Source organism: Gracilinanus agilis, chromosome 3, assembly GCF_016433145.1.
Source record: "Gracilinanus agilis isolate LMUSP501 chromosome 3, AgileGrace, whole genome shotgun sequence".
In the NCBI taxonomy this organism is placed as follows: domain Eukaryota; kingdom Metazoa; phylum Chordata; class Mammalia; order Didelphimorphia; family Didelphidae; genus Gracilinanus; species Gracilinanus agilis.
The window spans coordinates 632,369,046-632,393,557 of NC_058132.1; positions in this window are offsets into that span (position 1 = coordinate 632,369,046).

Here is a 24,512-nt window from a genome sequence, read left to right on the forward strand (position 1 = left end):
GGAAATGAACCTGAGGAAAATAATGAGAATAAAATCTTATAGGTGAGTAAGAAGGATTTGGATTACCAAAATAAGCTAATTTGGGAGAAGATGAAGTAAGCGAAATTTGGGGATGCCTAAGAAAAATTTGGAGAACAATCTCTAAGTCCAAATTCTGGTCCAGATTCCACTTTTGGATTAGAGGACAAGTAGAATAAATAACAACTAAGAAAGGGAGATCGACATATATTAAGATTATATATTAAATAATAAAAATTGAAAGTGGAAGAATACGCAAAGAAATTAGTTGGCAAGACACAGGCGAGGTAAGTGGAATAAATAAGAGATTAAGTAAAATAACTTGGTGTGTGCGTATATATGCAAATTAAACAATCTGTCATAAATTTAGTACAAGGCTGAAGGGAAGGTAGTTCTGACTGTGGAGTTATTGGAGAAAAAATGAAATTAATTTCAGTAGCATTATCTTAAAAAAATAAAGCTTTTATCACCTGCTTGGTGTTGAGGCGTAAACACCCACAGATAGATTCAGGAACAAAGCTGAAAATCTCAGCCATTATGTAGATTAGGAGAAATTGTGCAGTGACTTGTATTGAATGTGAAATGTTTGTATTCCTGCAGCAGCTGAATGATTGAATCTGGTTCCCAAGTATGGGATGGTTGCTTTGCTAGAGGAGAAGGGATTTAAAGTCTATCCCTCCATCCCCCAGCTTATTCAGGAGAATGAAGTATTCTTGTAGGAAATAGAAATGAGGTTTCTATGAGGGAAAAAGGATTTTTGGTTGAGAAAGGTAGAGAATTCTTACCAGGATGAGGAAGATCAGAAGCATATTAGACAAAAGAGTAAGGGATGGAAGAGGAAAGCTGCATAATTAAAACTTAGAATCATATTCTTAAGAGGAGAGAAGTGGTGTCTCTGAGGAGGAAAAAAGTTGCCTGATCTCTGAAGAATTCTGTACTAGAGTCATAGAAACTATGATCCAGGAAGGGCCAAAGGGAGAAGAGGGAAAAAAAAAACAAAACAAAACATGGTTATGGGTGATTTTTCTGCTTAGGAATTCTGAAGCAGTTGTTTATCACCTGGATTATAAGAGTAGAACTATTATTTGCTTTCTGAAGCATGTTTTCAAGACCTAAGAAAAACCATTCTGCAACATTTCAAAAGAGATGAGAAATACTACATTCTGGTGATTTACCAGGTAGGTGACTGCCAGAAGGAACATAAGAAGGATTGTCAAAAATTATGAAGTCTTGGAGAAAAAGCTAAAGACAATAAATAAGAGTCCTGATTGTTTCGTTGCATATCGCTCTCCATTGAAGTAAAGGAATGTAAGAAAAAAGAATCTATATATTTTGGTATGCAAACTACTGACTGAGAAGTTCTTGAGAGATTCCTGTCTAAAGATGGAGCATATCTAAGAAAATAAACACGTAAATGAATTTAATTAGCATTTATTTTCCAAGTGTATTGCAAATACAATAAAAAGAACATTAAAGTAAAAAAAGAAAGTGAAGATGCCTTATATAAGAATATTCTCTAAATTAAATTAAATCCTCTAAAGTGAGGTCAAGCAAACTATAGAGCTGAGATTGCCCAATTCTGTATAGCCACCAAATCAAAAACTTGTTTTACATTTTATAATAAAGATTTATTGTTTTAAAAAATGTGAGGATAAGACCTACTTATCTCATGGGTGTGCAGAAATAGACGGTGAAAAAGTTTTGTCTCATGAACCATACTGTGTTGACTCTTTATAACAAGTGTAGCCACAGATAAGGGAGAACGGGAGCTGACACAACAAGAAATTGAGAGGAGGCAAAATCCAAATAAACAGACAGCAATAAAATCCACAGTCTTAGATGTTCTGGGCTAAGCCTAACTCAGTCTATTCCCTTTGTAAATTAGGTTCGATACGAGAACACAGTGAAATCCATTGGTGTTATTTAACATGTTACAAAAATAAATTTATTTAGCTATTGCAGAAGAAAGATGTTCAGTAAGATCAGATGCTGAGAATGACTCCAGTTGATTGACCCATAGGAAACTTTAAAGTAGAACCAGTGCCATCCACCAGTCGAGAATCAGAAGAGGAGGGAGTGATATCAGCAGTCTAGATCCTTTTTTCCTTGAGCCAACACAGACTTAAGGATGACTTTCATTCCTTTTGAAGAAAAATGTGTCGTAGCTCACTTTGGGGTTTAGGAGGGGTTAATTATATTAAATGTATAATTGAATAAATGAATGAAGACTCTTTAGATTCTCTAACCATCTTCCTAACATGTAGTAGGAGTGGTTAGATTGTTAAGGAAACATTGCAAATCTACCTTTTCTATAAAAAACAACAAAAGTAACCACTACAACGAAATTAAATAAATAAATGAATTTTAGTACCTGGGCCATGTTAGGGTATGTGTGTGTGTGTGTGTGTGTGTGTGTGTGTGTGTGTGTGTGTGTGTNGCCATGTTAGTGTGTGTGTGTGTGTGTGTGTGTGTGTGTGTGTGTGTGTGTGTGTGTGTGTGTGTGTGTTGGAGGCAGAGGAGTAATGGTAGGATCTACCCATTTCAAGACAATGATTAAACTTAATTAAACATAGATTTGTGCTAATAAAATTTTAGCAACTGACTTTTTGGGAGGGGATTGTATGTATGGTGGCCTTTTAAAAGTTAATCTGTAATACTAACATTTTCTTAATTCTAGACAATTAATCAGAAAAGTGTAAAGGATTGGCTGATTTTGAGGTGTAAATGCGCACAATGAAAATTTGACAATCACCTTTCAGCACTTGCTCTAGTGTACCCCTGACTGAGTTAAATGTGTCAATTAATTAACTATTATAGGTTTTTCTGTTGTCTGAGAACTACTCTACCTGTTTATCGACTCATATGAACTCATTGAAGTTCAGGGAAGTGATGAACTCCAGAAGCATCTTATACCCCAACCATAGCTGAAGAATTCTGTATAAAGAGTCCATTCCTTCTTTATATAGAACAATAGAATGTGGATACTCACTTTGGAGCCCATCTTCGCTGAGTAAGTTAAGAATCTTTAGATGGTGACTTGAAGGAATTTCCTTGAAAAAAATCTTTTGAAATCCTGATTCCTTCCTCCAAGAGCAAGTATTTGCCGCATGGAATTTACATGTAATACCCAAAACATTTTTTTCAGCAAGAAATATATTGTAGATTTTGAATTGTAATGCAAGAAGATATAATAAACTATTCATTTTTCTTATACTTCATAAAGCTAGGAGACTAAAATATGATTAGTCATATGAAAGCACTTTGAAAATTAAGAAGCTGTATACTAAATGTGGGACATTTTTATTAGGTTTATATTATTAACAGCATTTCAATTTTGCTATCATAATAACTATTAAGACATTTTATTTGCTTTTCTTTCATTGCTTCAATGTTCATTTCTTTATGAAACTTCTCTTGTAATGAAAGTCTTTTTAAATCTCCAGTGTGCCTAGTGCAAATACTAATAATAAGGAAATAAGTCTTGATCAATGGCACATGTAAAACCCAGTGGAATTGCTCATTGGCTACAAGAGGGGGTTGTGAGGAGAGGAGGGGAAGAACATGATTCATGTAACCATGGAAAAACATTCTAAATTAATTAATTAATTAAATGCACTTAAAAATTAAATAAATCCTCAGTGTATGGTGTTGTTGTTTTTTCTCTGAGAAAGTTAAAAGTAGAGCAGAATGAATTACAACAGCACATTAAAAGTTTCTTTTTAATATCAGTTGGGTAGTATATATTGAAATAAAGAATAATTTATGAAATTTAATTTGAAATTATTATTTAGTTATAGAATAAATAGTGTGGTATAGTGGACAACAAGCTGGCCTAGGGTCCAGAAAACTTAGGTTTAGGTTCTGTCTCATATTCATGTTAGCTTTGTGAACATGAACAACTCCTCTTAAAATTGACACGGGGGACTTGATAATCTGATTTAGTGGAGATGATTCATAGTCTCTCCATCTACTTTTCAACCCCTAAAATCCAATAATATAGTTTAAATTAAACATTCATGCTTCGTGACTATGACTTGGAAATATGATATATTCTTTATTATACATTTATTCTAAACAAATTTAGATTCCAAGAGACTTCTTAGTTGTTACAGTTGGCTTATCCCAAACTTGATGAGAGAAAACAATACTCTTCTCTCCCTCCTTCCTTCTATCTCATTTTGGTTTCCTTCCTTTATTCCTTCCCTCTTCTTTCCTCTTAATTCATCTAATGTTTTCCATCACAAGTTCCCTCTGGTGTGCTTTCTGGTTGAGATAGCAAAAGTAGTAGATACGAAACATTCTCCCCAAAGTCTTTGACACGGTGCATGGAAAGAATGGGCTCCAATTTAGAGTACAATGTATAGAATAGAGGTCTAGAGAAGAAGATACTGAACAGTCTTGGCATTTTATGGCATGGTAGTCCTTTTGTGAGCCCTTTCATGAATCCATAGCTAAACTTCATTCTTCTACAAAAAATTCACATCTTTTAAAGATGCTTCTTCCCTCCTCATGTGGTTACCTTTCTGCATCTGTACACGCCAGCATTTACTTGTATTTTACATATACTTACATCTCTCTTCTGTCAGCTGGATTTTCCTAAACATATTCAGTCTCATCAACAACACAGTCATTTAGACTGGGAGAACAGAGAGAGTAATATATCATCATTTATTCTGGGCTTGCCTCACCAACCCTCTGATGTCCTATGCTACAAGTATCTGATTCCCCAAATTCTAAACTATTGAACTTCTACATCATCATCCTCCACCAATGGACTGTTCAACTTTTTGACTAAGATACTGCTGAAAAATTTTTAACTATTTAAAGTTATCAAAGACCAAATTAGTCAATAAACTATTCAATTTCTGAACTGAATGAAAGTGATTCATATGTCACAATGAAATCTTACCATTTAGACCACCTTCTTTACACAGTTAAAAGTGCATCTAACCATCTTACCATTAAATGAATAAATAAATATTGATATTTATTAAATAAACAAACAAAGAAATAAATAAAGGAGTTTATCCCTCCCTTTCTTCTTCCTTCTCACACTTTCTTTCTTATAGGAAAGATGAGTTTGAAACATGCATTTTACAAGTGATCTTGGTGTTTGATAATTAATGGGAAAATAAAGAGATTAAGTAAGATGTTCAGCCCAAGAAAGTAAATCTAAATAAATATTTTCCTTTATATGTATATATGATGCTCCTATTAATAATACTATAATAAATTATTCCCTATAATTAGTATACAGGTTAGCATTTTCAAAGCATGTATATATATATATATATATATATATATATACAGATACACATATGCATGTATATAATAACATTTTTCGTTCCAGACAACAGTTCTATGAGGGCAAAGGACAAATGTGAAGAAGAAATCTGTTATGAAAATTTGAAAAGTGTCATTGACTGGGAGTGGGAGACAAGATGGTACCCAGATAAATGTCATAACATTCCCCTGTAAACAACTTCAAAATAATGCTTTAAATTTAATTTTGCAATAGCAGAACCAACAAATGATCAGGACAAGATATTTTTCCATCCCAATACAACTTATAAGTTTGGCACATTGGGTAGGGCCCACCCAGAGTATATGTGGTGGCCATAGCCTTAGAGGTGGTTGGAATAGCAGGAGAAGCAGAGAAAAAATGCCAATTGTACACAAATCCACCAAGATTTCTTGGAAGAGTTCAAGAAATATAGGAATGGTAAAAGAAAAATTATGAAAATAAATGAGAGTGGTACAAGAAAATTATGAATAGGGAATTAATAGCTTGGTAAAAGAGGCACAAACAGTGAATAAAATAATACCTTCAATACCAAAAGTTTTCTGAAGAAAAGCATTCTTCATAAATTAGATTTGGCTAAAGTGATGCAAAATGAATTAAGCAGATCAAGTAATGTCTTGTTTTGACATAATTTTTTTCTCTTTTCCATTGATCTGACATAAAACTACCATGACTATATCACAAAGAGATTAAGGAAAGGGGGAAAAATTCTGTATGAATAAAACTATTTGTAATACTTCTTTTTTGAGCTGGCAAAGAATTGGAATTTTAGGAGATGACTATCAATTGGAGAATGAGTGAACAAGTCATGGTATGTGATTGTGATGGAATACTATTGTGTTATAAATGATAAAGGGGAAGTGATCAGAGAAAACCTGGGAAGACCTATATGACCTCATACAAAGTCATGTGAACAGAACCAGGTGAGCATTGTACACAGTAACAGCAATAGTGTAATGATGAACAACTGTGAAAGATTTAACTAAATACAATGATAAAAGTCAATTCCAAAGTTCTCTTGATGAAAAATGCAGTCCATGAACTCTGAGTAATAATTAAAGTATAATTTTCTCATTTGCTTAATTTGTCTTGCTTTTTTGTGACCTAACTAATACAGAAATATATTTTGCATTATTTTTCATGTGTGATGGATATCATATTGTTTTCCTTTTCAATAGTTGAAGTGAAGAAAGGAGAAAAATTAGAACTCATTTAAAAATAATATTAAAATAATAAATTATAATTTTAAAATTCACTGGCTCATGAATGCACATACATACATTGATATATGCATATACCTTTTTTATCACTTCACTACTTCCTACTATCTTATGAGAAAAATTCAGGAAATTCTATCTACCATTGACAATCACAAGTATTGTACAATTTCATATGAGTTGTCTGAGACAAAATATTCATGTTTCCAGTAAAGATTAAAGGCAGAACTTAGGTTTGTTTGTTTTAAGACTCACAGGTCCAACATGGAGAATCTTTTCTTTTAAGATTAAGTTCCTAAATTATTTTGACTACATTAAACTAAAAAAGATTTTGTACAGACAAAACCAATGCTACAAAAATTAGAAGGGAAGCAACACAATGGGAAAAAAACTTTATAACAAAAAACTCAAAGGTCTAATTACTCAAATATACAAGGAGCTAAATCAATTGCACAAAAAATCAAGCCATCCCCCAATCGATAAATGGGCAAGGGACATGAATAGGCAATTCTCAGATAAAGAAATCAAAACTATCAATAAGCACATGAGAAAGTGTTCTAAGTCTCTAATAATTAGGAAAATGAAAATCAAAACAACTCTGAAATATCACCTCACACCTAGCAGATTGGCTAAAATGATAGAAGGGGAGAGTAATGAATGCTGGAGGGGATGTGGCAAAATTGGGATATTAATGCATTGCTGGTAGAGTTGTGAATTGATCCAATCATTCTGGATGGGAATTTGGAACTATGCTCAAAGGGCTTTAAAAGACTATCTGCCTTTCAATCCAGCCATAGCACTGCTTGGATTATACCCCAGGGAGATAATAAGGGAAAAGACTTGTACAAAAATATTTATAGCTGTGCTTTTTGTGGCGGCAAAAAATTGAAAAATGAGAGAATGTCCTTCGATTGGGGAATGGCTGAACAAATTGTGGTATCTGCTGGTGATGGAATACTATTGTGCTCAAAGGATTAAAGAACTGGAGAAATTCCATGTGACCTGGAAAGACCTCCATGAATTGATGCAGAATGAAAGGAGCAGAGCCAGAAGAACATTGTACACAGAGACTGATTCACTGAGGTACAATCCAACATAATGGACTTCTCTACTAGCAGCAATGTAAGAATCCAGAGCAAGGCTGAGGGACTTATGAGAAAGAAAACCAGCCACATTCAGAGGAAGAACTATGGGAGAAGAAACACAGAAGAAAAACAACTGCTTGAACACATGGGCTGTTGGGGATATTATTGGGGATGTAGACACTAAAGGATAACTCTAGTCCAACTATCAATAATATGGAATTAGGTCTTGATTAATGATACAGGTAAAACCCAGTGGAATTGCAACTATAGGAAAATATTCAAAATAAAAATAAAAAAGGTTAAGTTCCAAGTGATCTAATTTATCTTTTTATATACTAATCTCTGTATATATAAACTCTTTCATTAGAATGTAAGGTTAATTTCCTCAAAATTAGGACTTTATTTTTTTGCTTTTGCTTTTTATCCCCTGCACTTAGCATAGTGTCTAGTATATGCATAGTAGGGACATAATGGATGCTTTTCCTTCATTTGAGATTATGTAAATTCCTGTACACACATAGCTATATGCATATATATATATATACATATATATATATATATACACACACACACACATATAGAGGGAGGGAAAGTTCACTATAAGGAATGACTATTTGACCTAGAAGTCAAGAAGCATCAGGTTCTGTTTATGATCATTATTATCCATGTGCCCCAGTACACCTTGATTAACTACTCAGTGTTTCCTGTAAACTTGCTGATACTATAAGTTTTCAGAATAGTGGTAGTATTTTGAACTGTCCAATCTGTAATGCAAGGTGGCTAACAGAAACTTTTTGCTTCTGTAATTTCTAATGGTCACAAAAAGTCACTTAAACATCTTAGAATGTTCAGAAAGTCAATTAGAACTTAAAGCTATAAATAGAGGTGAAGTTCCAACTGACGGGGCTTTTGCCTTCTGGCTTTCACTGTGGCTGGAGGCTTTGTTTTGGCATTTTGGCTTTGGCCTACTTGCTTCGGCCTTGGCCTGTGCTTATTTTGTTTTGGGGAAATTTGGACCTATCTCATTTCTCTGGACCTCTCCCTGATCTCCCATCTCCATCCCTCCCCTTCCCTGATTGGGTTCTGGTTGGAAGGGAGGGCTTGGTGATTAGACATTGTGGATTTTAGTTTCTTTAGATAATTGTTGTATCCTAAAATAAGTCACCCCTAGATTTGATAAAGACTTTTCTTAAAAGGCAGTCAAATCTTCCTGACTGGGAGAGCCCATCTCTCTCTGTGTCTAAACCTCTCTGTGACCCATCCCCCACCCTCATCCCTCTCCCTAGCAGCAGTTAGAAAATCCTGAACCCCTCCCCCTTCTGACTGACCCTGGTATTAATAAATCCCCTTGTTACCTATTCAAACCCTGTGGTGAGTCATTAAGTTAAGGGCTCAAGAGGAAGGAATCATTTTTCTTTTATTTCTTGAGAAAACACGGGCATCCATCTTGGCAGGAAGTACCTCCCCCAGACTTCCTCCAGCCGTCAGTTTGACTGACAGGGAGGGGCCCTCTCGACTCCTCCCTCAAGAGACTTGAGAAACTAACAAGAGAAACCCTCCAGCCAAACCTAACATTTCTTACTGGCCCTGGTTTCCTCCCTGTATTCTCGGTCTCAAGCCTCTGGGAATAAACTTGTTTGAGCTGCCCTCTCCTATATACCTAACCATACCTTCATTCCTCCTCCAATCACCTTATAATCACCCTAATATACCCATTTATCTTCCCTCACACCCAAAATGCACTTTCATTTGACCCTATTCAAGTTATTTACTTACTTTTTTATAACATTAATTGGCAAGCCAGCTATACCTTGCATTACAAAACTCATGAAATTATAGTTTATGCGGATAGAGCCATACAGATAAATAAATAGATATAGGTATAGATATAGATCTGGATATAAAGATTTACATATAGATGTAGATTGGGATTTAGAGAGGGATGGAGAGGCATACATGCATATATATGTGTGTGTGTATATATATATGTATATATATATACATATGTATATATACATATTTAAATATATACACATCCATTTTGAAAAAAATGTTTCTTATTCCGGTTTTCTCAATATAACCCCCCAATTCTCCTACTGAATGAGGAATTATGGCATGATTATGTCTTTTATAATTTATTACAAATGTAATCTCTTCTCACACACTGTGTTTGGATTTTATTCCTCTCCCTGGGGTACATTTTCTAGAAATTTTTTGAAATCACTATTTTTCTCAAATAAGACTAAGACATAGCATTTGAAGTTTCCAGTGGTCACTCTAACAACAATAATGAGAACTTGTGATTCAGTGGCTGAAATAGGAGCCTTAAGCAAGAGGAATCATTGAGATTCCAACCACATAACATTATATTTGTTGAGTTGATTTGAAAGGTTGGGATGAAGTGAGATAAACTTTAACATGAACTATAGCTCACAAATACATATGGCAGTTCGGTAAATTAATTCATATTTTTCCTGGCAAGGTTGATAGCCAGTGATAATCTTTGAGTACATCTGGCTGCTTTTTCTGTTCACTAAAGAAATAGATGAGTTGAAGAAAATATGTTTTCTAGACTAACTCACTGGGGAAATGACTAGAAGTCTTTTAGTGACTAAGCATAAAGAACTATGTAATAATGCATATATATATATATATATTTTTATTTACAAATAGCTTCCAAAGTATTGGTGAACATAAATTAGCATGAATTACTGTAGAACACCATCAATGAATTAAATAAATAGTAATGCAGAATATGAAAGATGCACACCTGGCAGAAATTTGAGGAGAAGAAACAAAGTGTTGAGAAAATAAGTTTTATAGAGACAGACCTCTTTAAATATTTAAAGAATTTGATAAAGATAAAATGTTGGACTTGTTATGTTTGGCCAGAAAGTACAGTGTAATGAGGCACTACACTACTGAGAAGTAAATTTAAGGAAACAGAACAATAACAAAAAAAGACTTCTTAACACAAGATCTGTCCAAAAGTGAAATGGAGAGAGTGGATTCTCCCTTCCTAAAAAATAAGTTAGTAAAACAAAAGTTGGATAATCAGTTCAATTAAAATCATCAAGAAAAAAGATAAAGTGCTTTTTATTTGCCACAGATTTCTCAGGAACTTGGACTGGAGTACTATATAGAGGTGATTTTGATCAGATGTGGGTTAAACTAGATGGACTCAAAGGTCCTTCTACCTCTGATATTTTGTGGTCATTACATTTAAAACATAAGGATTTTAAATGGAAAAATATCAATCAAGAAAATGAAATAAATTAAGCTTAAGAATGGGGCAGATTGGAGCAGCTAGGTAGATCAATGGATAGAGTACTAGGCTGGAGTCAGGAGAATTTGGGTTCAAATCTGGACTCAGATACTTCCTAGCTATATGACCCTGGTAAAGTAATAAATTGAAATTACCTAGCCCTTGCTATACTTCTGACACAGAATTGATATTTAGGCAGAAAGTGAGGGTATTGTTTTAAAGGGGGTAAAAAGTATGGGACGGATGGTACCCTATTGTGAGCCTTTAAACAAAAAGAATGAAATTACTTGAGACACTCATTAATATTGTGCTTGGAATTTAATGCTCTCAGACCATTTTAGCAATGAAACCATGTTACTCTAATGTTTTTGACAGACAACTTCAATAAAACTCAGTTTTCATATCTGAAAATGAGAGGAAAGTACTTATTTTTATTTACTTTCCTTCTTTAAAATAGATGAATTAGGAACTCAAGATGGTGGCTTAGGAGCAGCAAAAGTGAAAACCTCTCTGACTATCCTTTCATAACAATCTTTAAAAAGTGCTTTAAAAAAAGACAGAAATCCAAACCCAACAACAAGGTGGGGCCACAGGACTAAACACAACTTGAAAGGTAGACAGACAGAGAGAGACAGAGACAGAGAGACAGAGACAGAGAGAGAGAGGCAGACAGAGAGAGAGACAGAGAGAGACAGGGAGACAGACAGACACAGAGACAGAGAGAGACAGAGAGATAGACAGAGAAAGAGACAGAGACAGACAGAGAGAGAGACAGAGAGACAGACAGAGAGAAAGACACAGAGAGACAGAGAGAGAGACAGAGAGAGACTGAAAGAGAGAGAGAGAGAGTGAGAGACAGACAGACAGACAGACAGGCAGAGACAGAGAGAGGCAGAGAGTCAATTTCCACTGTAGGGAGAGACTGGAAATAAGACTGGGCTGCCCGAACACCCCTCTCCCACATACTGTTCTGAGACCTGTGAATAGATGTGGGCTGACTGTGGGATGCCTGGGCAGAGGCTGCAGAGCACCTCAGATCCATCATGCAAGGTCTGGTGTTGGCTAAGAGATAGAAGGGTGAACCAATGGAATAGACTACGGGTAAATGATCTCAGCAATCTAATGTCTGATAAACACAAAGATCTCACCTTTTGGAATAAGAACTCACTATTTGACAAAAACTGCTGGGAAAATTGGAAAATGCAATGGGAAAAATTAGATCAATATCTCACACTCTATATCAAAATAAGATCAAAATGTGTATATACTTTAAACATGAAGAGTAATATTATAAGTAAATTAGGGAAACAGAATAGTTTATCTGTCAGATCTATGGAGAAGGGAAGGATTTATTACCAAACAAAAGACAGAGAACTTTAAAATATATAAAATTAATAATTATGATTATATTAAATTAAAAAGGGGTTGTGCAAAGGCAATGCAACCAAGATTAGAATGGAAGCAACAACTGAGAAAAATAATTTAGTATAAATTACTCTAATAAAGGTCACATTTCTATATAAAGAACTAAGTCAAATTTATATGAATCCAAGTCATTCCCCAGTTGTTATATGGTCAAAGGATATGAATAGGGAGTTTTCAGATAAAGAAATCAAAGCTATCAATAATCATATATGAGGAAATGTTCTAATTCCCTCTTGATTGGAGAAATTCAAATTAAAACCACTCTAAGGTACTACTTCAAGCCTAGCAGATTGGTCAATATAGAAGTAAAGAAAAATGATAAATATTGGAGGAAATGAGAATAGACAGAATTTAAACAAAGTTAAAGGATGGGAAAATAGGATCTAAATATAGTTATTCAAATATGGCACTAAAGTAAATATAAGGTTGGATAAGCAGAAATCAGACTACATCAAGGGGTAATTTATATAGCTGGCTGAGGCCTGGTTAAAAGGTAAAAGAATGTATGAGGAACACAGCACACTAAAGAGCCAGATTTTAGGTAAAGGTATGATTGGCATAGGATTTAGTTGAAGGCAGAGAAGGATGGGAAATCTATTGGAATGATGAACATAAAAGAAAGTCAAAATTACAAATATGAGATATTGGAATGTAATTAGCGGCTTCTCCTTGAAACAAGGCTGACTTAGTCTCTAGATAAGCTAAATCCAAAATTCAAACTCATTAGTGAAAAAAACAAAATGTTGTTATAAGCCAATGGGTGTGGGATTAAAGCCTGGGAACTGATTACAGTCTGCTTTGAAAGGGCAGTTCATGGTCAGAAGAGTTCACATGGATGCCTAGAGGTAAGACTACTTTGGGGAATGATGGAGTGGAGAAAAAAATGTAAGATTCTTGACACGAAAAAACAGAAAGCATTACCAGACAGCTGAAGCTGAGGGTCAGACATGGGTAGAGTAAAATACAATACAATCTAAGATAAAATTATGAGAACTTCATGGCAAAATTTGCTTACTCATGAACTACTGCCCAAGGGTTATTCTTATACCCAAGTACTGCCTTGACAAAAGTCAAATGGCAATCTAGTAATAACCGGATCTGTGTTAGTGCCTGTCCTACACTTTTCTAAGGCTACCTGGTTAATTTGGACAAGGATATGCAAGGAATTACTACCTTCATTTATTGGGATATATACAGGAAAATATATTTTTTCTAAAAAGAAAACTGTTCCTAAACCCAAGGGCCTTACATTCTACTGAAAGAAACCATGAGAATATTAAAGAGAGATCAGAGGAAGAGACTTCAACCTTTGAAACTAGGCTTACTAGCCCTACCTCAAAAAGTCTTTAGATACATGACAAATATTCCTGCCTAAAGCAACCATGATTCTCAATCTCATCTTCAGTGAGTGACATCTTCCATTAGAAACGTTAGGGTAGTCTTTGTCTTAGATGTATATAGACATTGCTCTGAATCTCTAATAAAAATATGTGACAAAAATGTTTAACAAGAGTTCTAAATCTGGGCATCCAGAGATCCCTAAGGGGTTTGGAATGGAGAAAAATGCATTTTCACTAATTTCCAACTAAATTTTATTATTTCCTTCAATTGTATAATGTGTCATTAGAAATCTTGAACCCGTGGACTCCATCTCCCAGAATTCTTTTCCTCGTCCCCAAATTCCTTTTCCTTGTCCCCAAATTCCTTTTCCTCATCCCCAAATTCCTTTTCCTCTCTCCCCCACGTTGCATCCTCACCTATTATATATACGTTGGCTATAACACCGCCTTTTCACTCTCTTCTCTCACAATCATGGCTAGGTTAGCTCCCTCTTTAGGTTTTTAATTTTCTTTTATTTCAAGTTATTATTAACATATCTTATTAAAAATAATACCTGGAGATATTGTATATTAATTTTAAGCTCACAATAATCAGGTAACTCTATAAAAGCATATACTTAGCTAACAAAAGATTATATTACACAAACACACACACAGGGTTAAGAACTCTGAAATATTCATTTGATCTATGAGAGACAGTGTTTTCCCATCATAATCCTGTGGTGCTATTCAGGGAATTTTATCAGGCCACCTTAAAGATTGGAGAGAGATTTTCTACTATGTAAAGAATAGGTGTTCTTAGGAGGGACCATCTATTTCCCATGACCCATGGAGGTGGTCCCAACATACAAAGGGGGTCCACTTCAAATCGTGGACATGTTGGTCCACGAGGACCTGCAGACAGATTTTCCAATCACGCAGACTACGAAGGTAGAATTTAGAAAAAGATTCTGTTCCTCTCTGTCTCTTCCTCACCAAGGCTGTGTGACATCTTTAATTTTAAAAGAGCTACCGCTGCTGCTGCTTATGACTTCAAAGTCAACTCGATGTTAGGCTTGCATCCTAGGAGTCATGGCCTCTGGCCCTTTGCTTGATCAGATGCAGTGTTTACTTTGATTTCCTGCCTTTCTTCGTTCATCCCAGAGCAACTCACCATATGGTGGTTGTGTAGGCTCTGTGCCCAGTAACATAGCAGTTTGTTCTTTGATACTTGTAGGGAATCCTTTGGCCACAGGAATGGCTGTATCAGAAAAAAGAGGGGTCTTGTGAACTTTGGAGATGGAATGGGCTTAGAAAGTACTCTTCCAGGGAGGGTGAAAATAAAACTTAAAAAAATCTATATCATGAAAGGAATCAATTAGATAATTTGTGAGCTTCTTTTCAGCTCCAAATCTTGTGATCCTATAGCTCTATGATAACTGAAGGAGAAATGATATGAAAGTAACCATCATTTGAGTTCTGGATAGAGCATCAAAAGCCAGCCAATGGCTTTCAAGATTTCCGGATAGAGACTGTGTTTTATAAAATTATAAGAGATTTGTTCTACACTAAAGGGGACATCATGTGTTTTTTTTAATGAATATAGTTTTATGTCAAATATTTAACGATGAATCATATCCAACTTTGATACCCAAAGGATATATTGAAGATGGAATTCTTGTGGAATGAATTTGAAATTCTGAAATTCAAGTCAATAAGCATTTATTTAGTGCTTTTCAGTCTTCATTCCTTCATTAACCTGACTCTTAATTTTCTAAATGTTCTACAATGCCCCATACCAGGTGCCTTCATCTGAGCTCTCATCCCACTTGGCATGTTATGTGTTCTCTTCCCTCATTAGAAGTGAAGCTCCTTGAAGAGCGTGGCTATCTCTTTCTGGTTATATTTGTTTTTCTAGTACTTAGCATTGTGCCTGCTTAGTACACGTTAAGGCTTAATAAATAGCTTTAGACGTTGTGAAATTCTACTAACTAAAATTCTTTAGGGTCGATAAAATAATTTTATTGCAACTGTGTAAGACAATATAAATATTATTCATTCTAATTTATAGGTCAGAAAACTAAAAGAGTTTGACATATTCATGATAATCCAGCTAAGAACTGTGAACTAAGCCAACACTGCTCTATAAACTCAGTTATCTTGTCTTTAAGGTACTCCCTAGCATACAGCTTATGGATCAATCATCAATAGAAAAAAAAAGAAAAATTAAGCCCTTGGATTATTGCATCATCTTTCATAAGTAGCTGATGCATTCCCATATGATTTTTTTTCTAAATTAAATAGGCCAGTACACAGTAAGAAATCCATAAAGATAATTCAAATTCTATTTCATCTAAGCAGAGGCCAATGGCACTTCTCAGTTAATGCGGTTAGATAGCACAGTGGATAGAGCAGTGAGCATGGAGTTGGGAAGAGCAAAGTTCAAATTCAGCCTCAGATACATACTGTAAGATCTTCTGTTTGCCTCAGTTTCCTCAAATACCAAATGGCGATAAAAGCAGCATCTATCACACTGGATTGTTGTGAGTCTTAAAAGAGATCATATTTGTAAAGCACTTAACAGAATGCCTAGCACTAGTCAGTGGCATAGAAATGCTTTTTTTTCTGCCCTCTCCCATTGTCACTAATCCCAATAAATGGCCACCCTTAAAACAAGACAGAAAGACTCATTAGAGATGGAAAAAATTTCTAGAAGAGGAAAGATTAAATGTCTATCCAACATATAAATCAAGGAAATAAATAAGTTGATGCTTGGGTTAGCCATAGGACATACTAGCAAGGTAGAAACATTCTGTAAACATATTTGACATGATTTTGATTAGCAACAAGATTTTTTTCAATGGGAACCTTTTCCCTGATACTTCTAGAATTAGGACTTTACTTTTCTTAGGTTGACTATAAGTCAACAGAGCAATATTTAACCTACCCAATTCTTTATAATTTGCTTCAGCAAGTAGAGTTTTAGCACCTTTGTTTCTGTGTGGATATGTAGATATTTTACCCAAAACAGGTATTTGAATTTTTTCTTCTATTCATTTTCTTGCCTCCACCACCCTCAGTCCTCCTTCCTGAACCATTTTCTATACATCTACTATCTATATATCATCTATATCTACATGAAATTTATATAAATATAGCTAGAAATATTTATCTATCCACCTAAGTGTACAAATATACCCACATATATTTTCCTTGATACCTTGCTCTAGTATAAGAATGAAGTAAAAGAAGCAGAAATTTTTATTCAAGCTCAGATAGATGCTAGAACCGAAATTTTAGTCAGTAGAGCCTGGAAGGCACACACCAGAGCATTGAATGTCGAATAAAATTGAATGTTGAAAAAAATAAATGAACTGAGGACCTGGGGAAGAAAGCTGGACTTGGGTAGATTGCAGACTCTATCTCAAATGCTATTACTCCTCCAGAACACATTTCTTTGCAGTGACCTCATATATGTTGTTTTATGCTGTATTTCTGTGTGTATGTGATCATACACAAATATCTGCCATTAACTAAAACAACCTACTTTCACGAGACCCAAGGTGAAACATCCCCGCAGTCATTTATTCTAAGGTTACTACCTTGTCGTTTGTGGGTGAGTTGCAAGAAGAAGAATAAATCTTGCCAAGGATATATGGCTTCCAGTAAAAGTCTAGAATTGAAATATACAATGAGGTAGGATGCTATTAGAATTCATAGTTCTGCACATGGCCCTGAATATAAATATTGGTGTTTATGCAATAACTAAGACATCTAGCTTAAAAGAAATAAAATCAGAATAATATTTATTGTGAAGAGACAAAGAAGTATGGGCCAGGAAAAATACAGCAAGGAAAAGGAAAGTAAAAGCCAGAGAGAAACTAAAGAACAAAGCAAAATATATATATATACTTCTCCCCCAGAGCAGTAATCCCTACTCAATTTGGTGACTTAGGTTAGCGCCTTAATCATGGAAAATCAATAAAAACAGAATCAAAGGCATCTACTAGAATTCCAAGCAAGCTCCAAATCCTTTGCCAAGAGCAGGGAACTTTCTCACAAAGTTTTATTTTTAACCTGGCTTAATACTATGAACAAAAAATTGTTTAACAAAGGAGATCTCAGTTATAATGTCTCAGTCCTGAAAGAGGTGGACTTTGAGGATGGGGAGACCAGCTTGCTACGAGAGGGAGTTTTTAAAGCAAATAAAAGCTGAGACTTCTGCCTAAGTAAGTGATGATTTATTGGCAAGGATTCTTTTTTCCTTCTTTTTCTCTGAATGAAATCATACACGTAAAATAAAATGAAGGTAAATGAAACCATATACTATAGAGATGAATAAGTCATATGTGATGAAAAGAAAAGAACACTTAACAATAGTCATTTCAGAAGGTCCTGTTTATTATGAGCCCTAAATTTATCAGTGGCTTTTCTTGTCTGCTACATTCTAATGATGCCACATTGACTGCCTTGATTTAAAAATATCAAAGATTATATGAATAATGACAAATGTTATTGATTGTAATTTATGGATAGTAAATTCTATATCAAGGCCTAAAATATTTTATTTTCTTAAATTAATTGACTAAATTGTTACATTTAAATACCCAATTAACTCCCTCCCCACATTAAAGAAGGTATCATTTGTCAAAAATAAATGTGTATAGAAAACTATTTCTCGCTTATTTCAATATATCAATTCTTTCTCTGGAGGTGGACCTATGCAAGTCATTCTTCAAACAATATTTCTCTTGCTCTATATAACATTCTCTTGATTTTTCTCATTTCACTCCTTATAATTTCATGTAAGACTTTCCATGTTTTTTCAAAAATTAACCTGCTCATCATTTCTTGGGATTCAGTAGTATTCCATCACAATCACATGCCACAATTTTTCAATCATTTCTTGATAAGTGGTTACATATATAATATATATTTAATATATACACATTCACATTGCTATCATTTCCTAATAATGATTGTACCTACCCAAATAACAATAGCATTTTCCCCTTCTAAGAAGTATAATTAAACACAACGAATCAATATACTGCCAGATCTGACAATATGAACATCATTTGTCTCCAATAATCTATCACATCTCTTCTGAGAGACAGGAGACCTACTTTCCCATTAGACCATTGAATAACCCTCTTAAATGATTTTTTTTGCATTCATAAAGTTTGTGGACTTCATACATTTAAATTCTGATAGGTGAGAAATGAATCTGAGGGATGAGAAAGTAGTGAATAACACATACATACACGTATCTATCTGTATATGTATGCATGTATGTGTATATATATACATAGAATATTTATGAAATTTTAATATAAATATCCTACCCATGAAAATAATCTGCTTAGAAGAGTTAACATAGTAGAAGATATCAGTATAAAAATAAGACTAATAATTGAAGAACCTGAAAAAAACTCTCCATTTGATAAATATACTCACTAGGAAGTTGCTTGAATGAAAGTAGGTATAGAATAGATGAATAACAGTGTCTACACCAACAAAGGAAATATTGGGATATTTACAAATTACTAATTACTAATTTAAATTACAAATTCACAAAGTACACCATAAAGAACTTGCTTCTGAGCTTGTCTGTCATGAGTATCTAATAAATCTTTTCCTCTCTAGTTTACAGGAATTAAAATATTTATTTATTTGTAAATAATTAACTTAAATTAAAATATTTATTTATTAAAATATTTATTTGTAAATTAAAATATTTATCTATTTGCAAATCAATTTTGTGCTACTTTATGACTATGGACTTTAGAGTGACAAAAGTTTTGAGACTCCCTCCTAAGCAAGGGACTACTAATTATTTTATAGGCTATATGTGCATTTCTTGCTGGATGGGCCATTTGATTTTTTACACACAGACCAATTCCTCCATCCTTTACCTGTAGAACTTTGTTGTTGCTGTATAGTTGTTCTAGTCTTATCTGACTCTTCATGAGCCCATTGGTAGTTTTCTGGGCAAAGATGCTAGAAGGGTTTGCCATTTCCTTATTGATCTCATTTTACAAATGAAGAAACAGACAGACTTAAGTGACTTGCCCAGGGTCACACATCATATGTGAACTCGGGTAGATGAGTCTTTCTGTCTAAAGACCCAGAACTCTATCTACTATACCACTTAGCTACCCAACTTGGGAAGCTAGCATTGATTGATTATAAGACAATTGTGAGAGGCTTCTGTAACAAGAATGAAAGTAAAAGGGTGAAAAGTTTCATTTCAAAGGATATACAGTAGCCAGTGCCAGATACCTTCAAACAAAGGAGCGGAAAATGGTGGTTTTGTTTTGATCCCAGAAAAGGAGGGAAAGAAAAAAGCTGAGAGGATTTGCTCAGTGAGAGTAGTAGTTTTTTGTTTTTTTTCTCCAACTCAAAGGTAGGATGAAGGACAGTTTCTATGAGGGAGCTTTTATCATTCCCCAGCTTCTCATCCACAAGATTTTAGTGCTTTTCCTTGAAATTACATTCCATTAAACTATATATCTTTTATACACAAATTTGTTTGAGAAGTCTGTCTGCTATTAGAGTGAAGTCCTTCCTGAAGGGCTCTTTTTTGGCAGGGCAGAGTAGCCTTTCTTTGTAGCCCCAGAGATTAACATAGTCCATAGCACAGAGTAAATACATGATACATATTGTCTGAATGATTAAGAGGCACATAGGTTATCTCATCTATCATATTTTTTTTCTCATTAGTGCAACAAAATTCCAATTGGAACCAGTGACTGCTGCTTTTCATAATCTCCTTGATGGGAAAGTTGAAAGCTAAGAACTGAGTGCCTAGTATCTCCATGCACTGTGCCAAAGAGGATAATACTTCATAAATTTGAATTGTCTGCTCATTGTCCTATTTCCACCTTCTCCAAAACTACCCCAGTTCCACAATGTCAATGCTGGGGATGGATCTCTCACTGCTTTATCCTGACATCTGGCATATAGATAAATAAAATGGTGTTGTGATAATTTATTCTTTTTTGGAGTAAAGTTTTTGTTTGCAATCCCTAGATAAATGACTTGTCTACCCTTTATATCAATGATATTAGATTATAGACTAAAACCTAGGAGGGACCTCAAAGGAAATCTAGTTAACTTCTATTTTTTTTCTAGATTATATATCAATTAAGTATATTACAATTTTTAATATTCAGTTTCTCATGTTTTGAAAGATATATCCTCTCCCTTCTTCTCACTCCTCCCCCTTCCCAAAGAAGACAGGTAATATGATGTAGGTTGTACATATATTATCATATAATATCTATCTCCATGTTTATCATGTGAAACAAGACACATGTTGCTTACACTAGAAAAAAATAATGAAAGAAATAAAGGAAATTATGGCTTCATTCTTTCATCAATATATATTCATACTCCATCTGTGATAGTGGTTATCTTTCTATCATGAGTCCCTTGGAGTTGTCCTGGTTTCTTGACTTGTTGATGATAGCTGTCATTTGCAGTTGATTATGATATATCATCATTGTAACTGTGTACAATGTTCTCCTGATTCTGCTTTCTTCACTTTGCATCACTTCATATAAGGCTTTTCAGGGTTATCATCTCTTTTGTCATTCCTTTCACAAATAAAACCAAGACTCAGGAAAGAACTTTTCCCTAAAATTTCACATGCAGTAAGCAAGAAAAGTGGTATAAAAACTCAGGTTCTGCAGTTTCACAATCAATTCTCTTTCATTTTGGCTAATTTTTGATACCAACCCCCAGATAAAATTATCTAATGTCATATCAACAAAAACACTTATTAAAGCAAATCAATTACACTCCTGACTAATTAATTGACCCTATTTCTCAATCCCTATTGCAGTGATTACTATTTTTTTCTTCACCGGCTATTCATGGGATTCTTCCTTCTTTTACCTTCTCAACCATGCAGTTACCTTCCTACTTTACTAGGAAGAAAAAAATAAAAACTTGGTTCCATTTATTCCACTCTTACTCTTGTCTCATTATTCATCCCCCTTGACTTCATGCCCATCCTCATCTCTGACACAATATTTGCCAAAGACACACCCCTTCTTCCAGTCAAAGAAAACCTTCTACATGCATCCTTGATTTCATCCTGTCTTCTCTTTTCCAACAGATTTTCCTATTCATACACTCCTTTTGTTCTGTTCTTCACTGTCTCCTTATTGCTGACTCCAAAATCAAAATGAAAGCAATTAAAAATCCCATCTTTGTCTCATCAAACTCTATCAACTTTACTAGCTATTATCATATTTTCTTCCTTCCTCAGGGGATGATATTGATTTCATCAATTCTGGAATTCACATTCCTCCCATACAAAATCTGTTTTTTTAATTTAAATAAAAAGAGTAAAATTATCAACTTTTATCTCCAAAAAGTTGCTTTATGTATTGATGGCTTTAAATTCTACTGTGTTAGGCAGCATAATACTTCTCCACGTTGAGAAGCTTTGGTATTAACATCAAATACTACTTACTGGGATCAAAGAGCAATAGAGTCTCAGCAAGAGCCACTATTTCTTTCTTTTGCAATTATTTCTGCACTTCAGTAGACTTATATAGGACTGAAAGATTAGTAGACTATTCAAATTCACTGTGAGTTCAAGAAATAGAAATCAAGATGATCAGTTACAAGAAAAGATTTAATTTCAGAGATAATACATTTAATTAAAAATGTAATAACAGTGGTAATTGGTTTTTTATGGAAGCAAGTTGAATTGGTTTGAGTTGATTTCGAAGATAAAAATGCATGGGCAGCTTTATCCAATGAAGGAAAATGCCATTCAATGAGTCATAAGACAAAAGATCTATTTGCCAAAAAGCCAAAATTCTCTGAAAGACAGATGAGATCAAGAATGTAAATCCAGAATTTACCTTAAGGTAAACTCTACAGGGAACAATTTTATCTATTAATAGAAAAGCCTTTTTAGAGGAATTGATTACTTAGTCAGTTTGGAACAATGGATGAATGCATAGAGAAAGAAGATCATCAGGCTAGGTCTGAGACAATTCATTCAAGAAAGGAAAGCACCCAACACCCAGCTCAATTATGGAGTAAATTGAAATGGCTTCTGAATACTTGAAAAACATATTTAGAGGTCAGAACAATAAGCAAGCCAATAGTCTGATTTATGTATACTCAATATTTTGATATATCTATTATCTTGCTCATATGATTATTCAACTATTTTTAATAGAATGAACTTAGACTTTTCATTCTGAATCACAGTTCCTGGGTTTTAAGCCTCACTCTGCCATTTATTACTTCTACTGTCTTAAACAGTATAAAATTTCTCTAGATTTTTTGTGGTCATTTAAAACTAAAAGTGTATTACTAAATCCTCTGAGATTCCTATCCATTTTTACATGTATGACCTGAAGATGCCTGATCAGTATAAAGACCCTAAGTAATATATATTCTTTCTAAATGTGGTTTATTTTTGTTGTTGTTGTTGGTTTGTCTTCCATATTCCTTCATAAATTTTATAGTGAGCAGCTACCAAACGATCTGGAGACCTTCTGTATACCTTTTAAATATTCCAAGTACTAATTCAGTACTTTGGCTAGTCCTCACTCTGAAGAGTCCTCCTTTTAGACATGTTTCCTGTATAATTTCTCTTGCATCATTTTTTTGAATGTAAGCAAGCAATCATTGTAGATGTGTTGTGGCTCTACTTAAACTCACTAGAGATAGATAGAAAGAAAGATAGATAAATAGATAAAGATTAAAATTAATATCTAATAACTCCAAGTATTATATTTTACAAGATTTATTAATAATCACTTGAAGTAAAAGAAATAAAAATACCAAAGTAAAAGTCTGAGTAAAGAGAAGTTTTTCCAGCCATGTTAGCGAGAAAAGAGAGAGAGATGGGATCACACACAAATTTTATCTCCAAAACATGAGAACAAAAGTGGGATGCTGGGAATTGGAGTCCTTGGGACCAGATTCTAATTATATAATATAGATAGATAGAGAGAGAGAGAGAGAGAGAGATGAATTTGGATATAGATATATATTGAAAAGATTCTCAAAAAACATATATACGTATATATACAATGCCATTTCTCATATATTATTTAAGTTTTAGTTTTAATATTTGAACTATAAGGAGATAATTTATAGATAAAATAACATCAAAAGTCTTATGGAAGATAAAAAGAAGTCTAGAATCTAAAGGAAAGAAAAAAACTTGGGCTTTGGTGAAAATGGCCATTCCAAACTTCAAATTTCATTATAAAGCATTAACCAATAAAACTATTTGTTACCATTTAAAAAATTTGAAAAGCAAATAAGTGAATCAGACCAAATAAGGAAGAATCAGATATAAATGAATCCAATACATCAGGATTAGATAAAACTAAGAAAATAAACTGAGGAACAAATAATAAGAAGTGCTGAGAAAACTGAAAAGTAGTTAGCAGACATTAGCATTAGACAAACATCTTAAGTCATCCATAGTATGGTAAATTCAAAATATACATTTTATCTGAATTGGAAAGGATAATTTTATTTTGAAACTGGAAAAAACATTCAATTATATAAGTAAAAAAGAGAATCTTCAAAGTAAAACAAATTCAGATGCATTAAACACATAAGCATATACATATACACATGCATGCATGCATACATATGAAACATGATATTTAAGTCAAAGTACATGATGGGTTATGCAAAATATTAAGTGTAAAGCTACATCAGGACTTTTGGGACAACAATTATTTGAATAGTGGTTTAGTAAGTCATTATATTTTTGATTTAATAGTTACTATGTTGTAGGTACCTTGCTGAGCTTTGGGGATTACAAGTAAGCAAAATAAAAGAGAGAGAGAGAGAGAGAGAGAGAGAGAGAGAGAGAGAGAGAGAGAGAGAGAG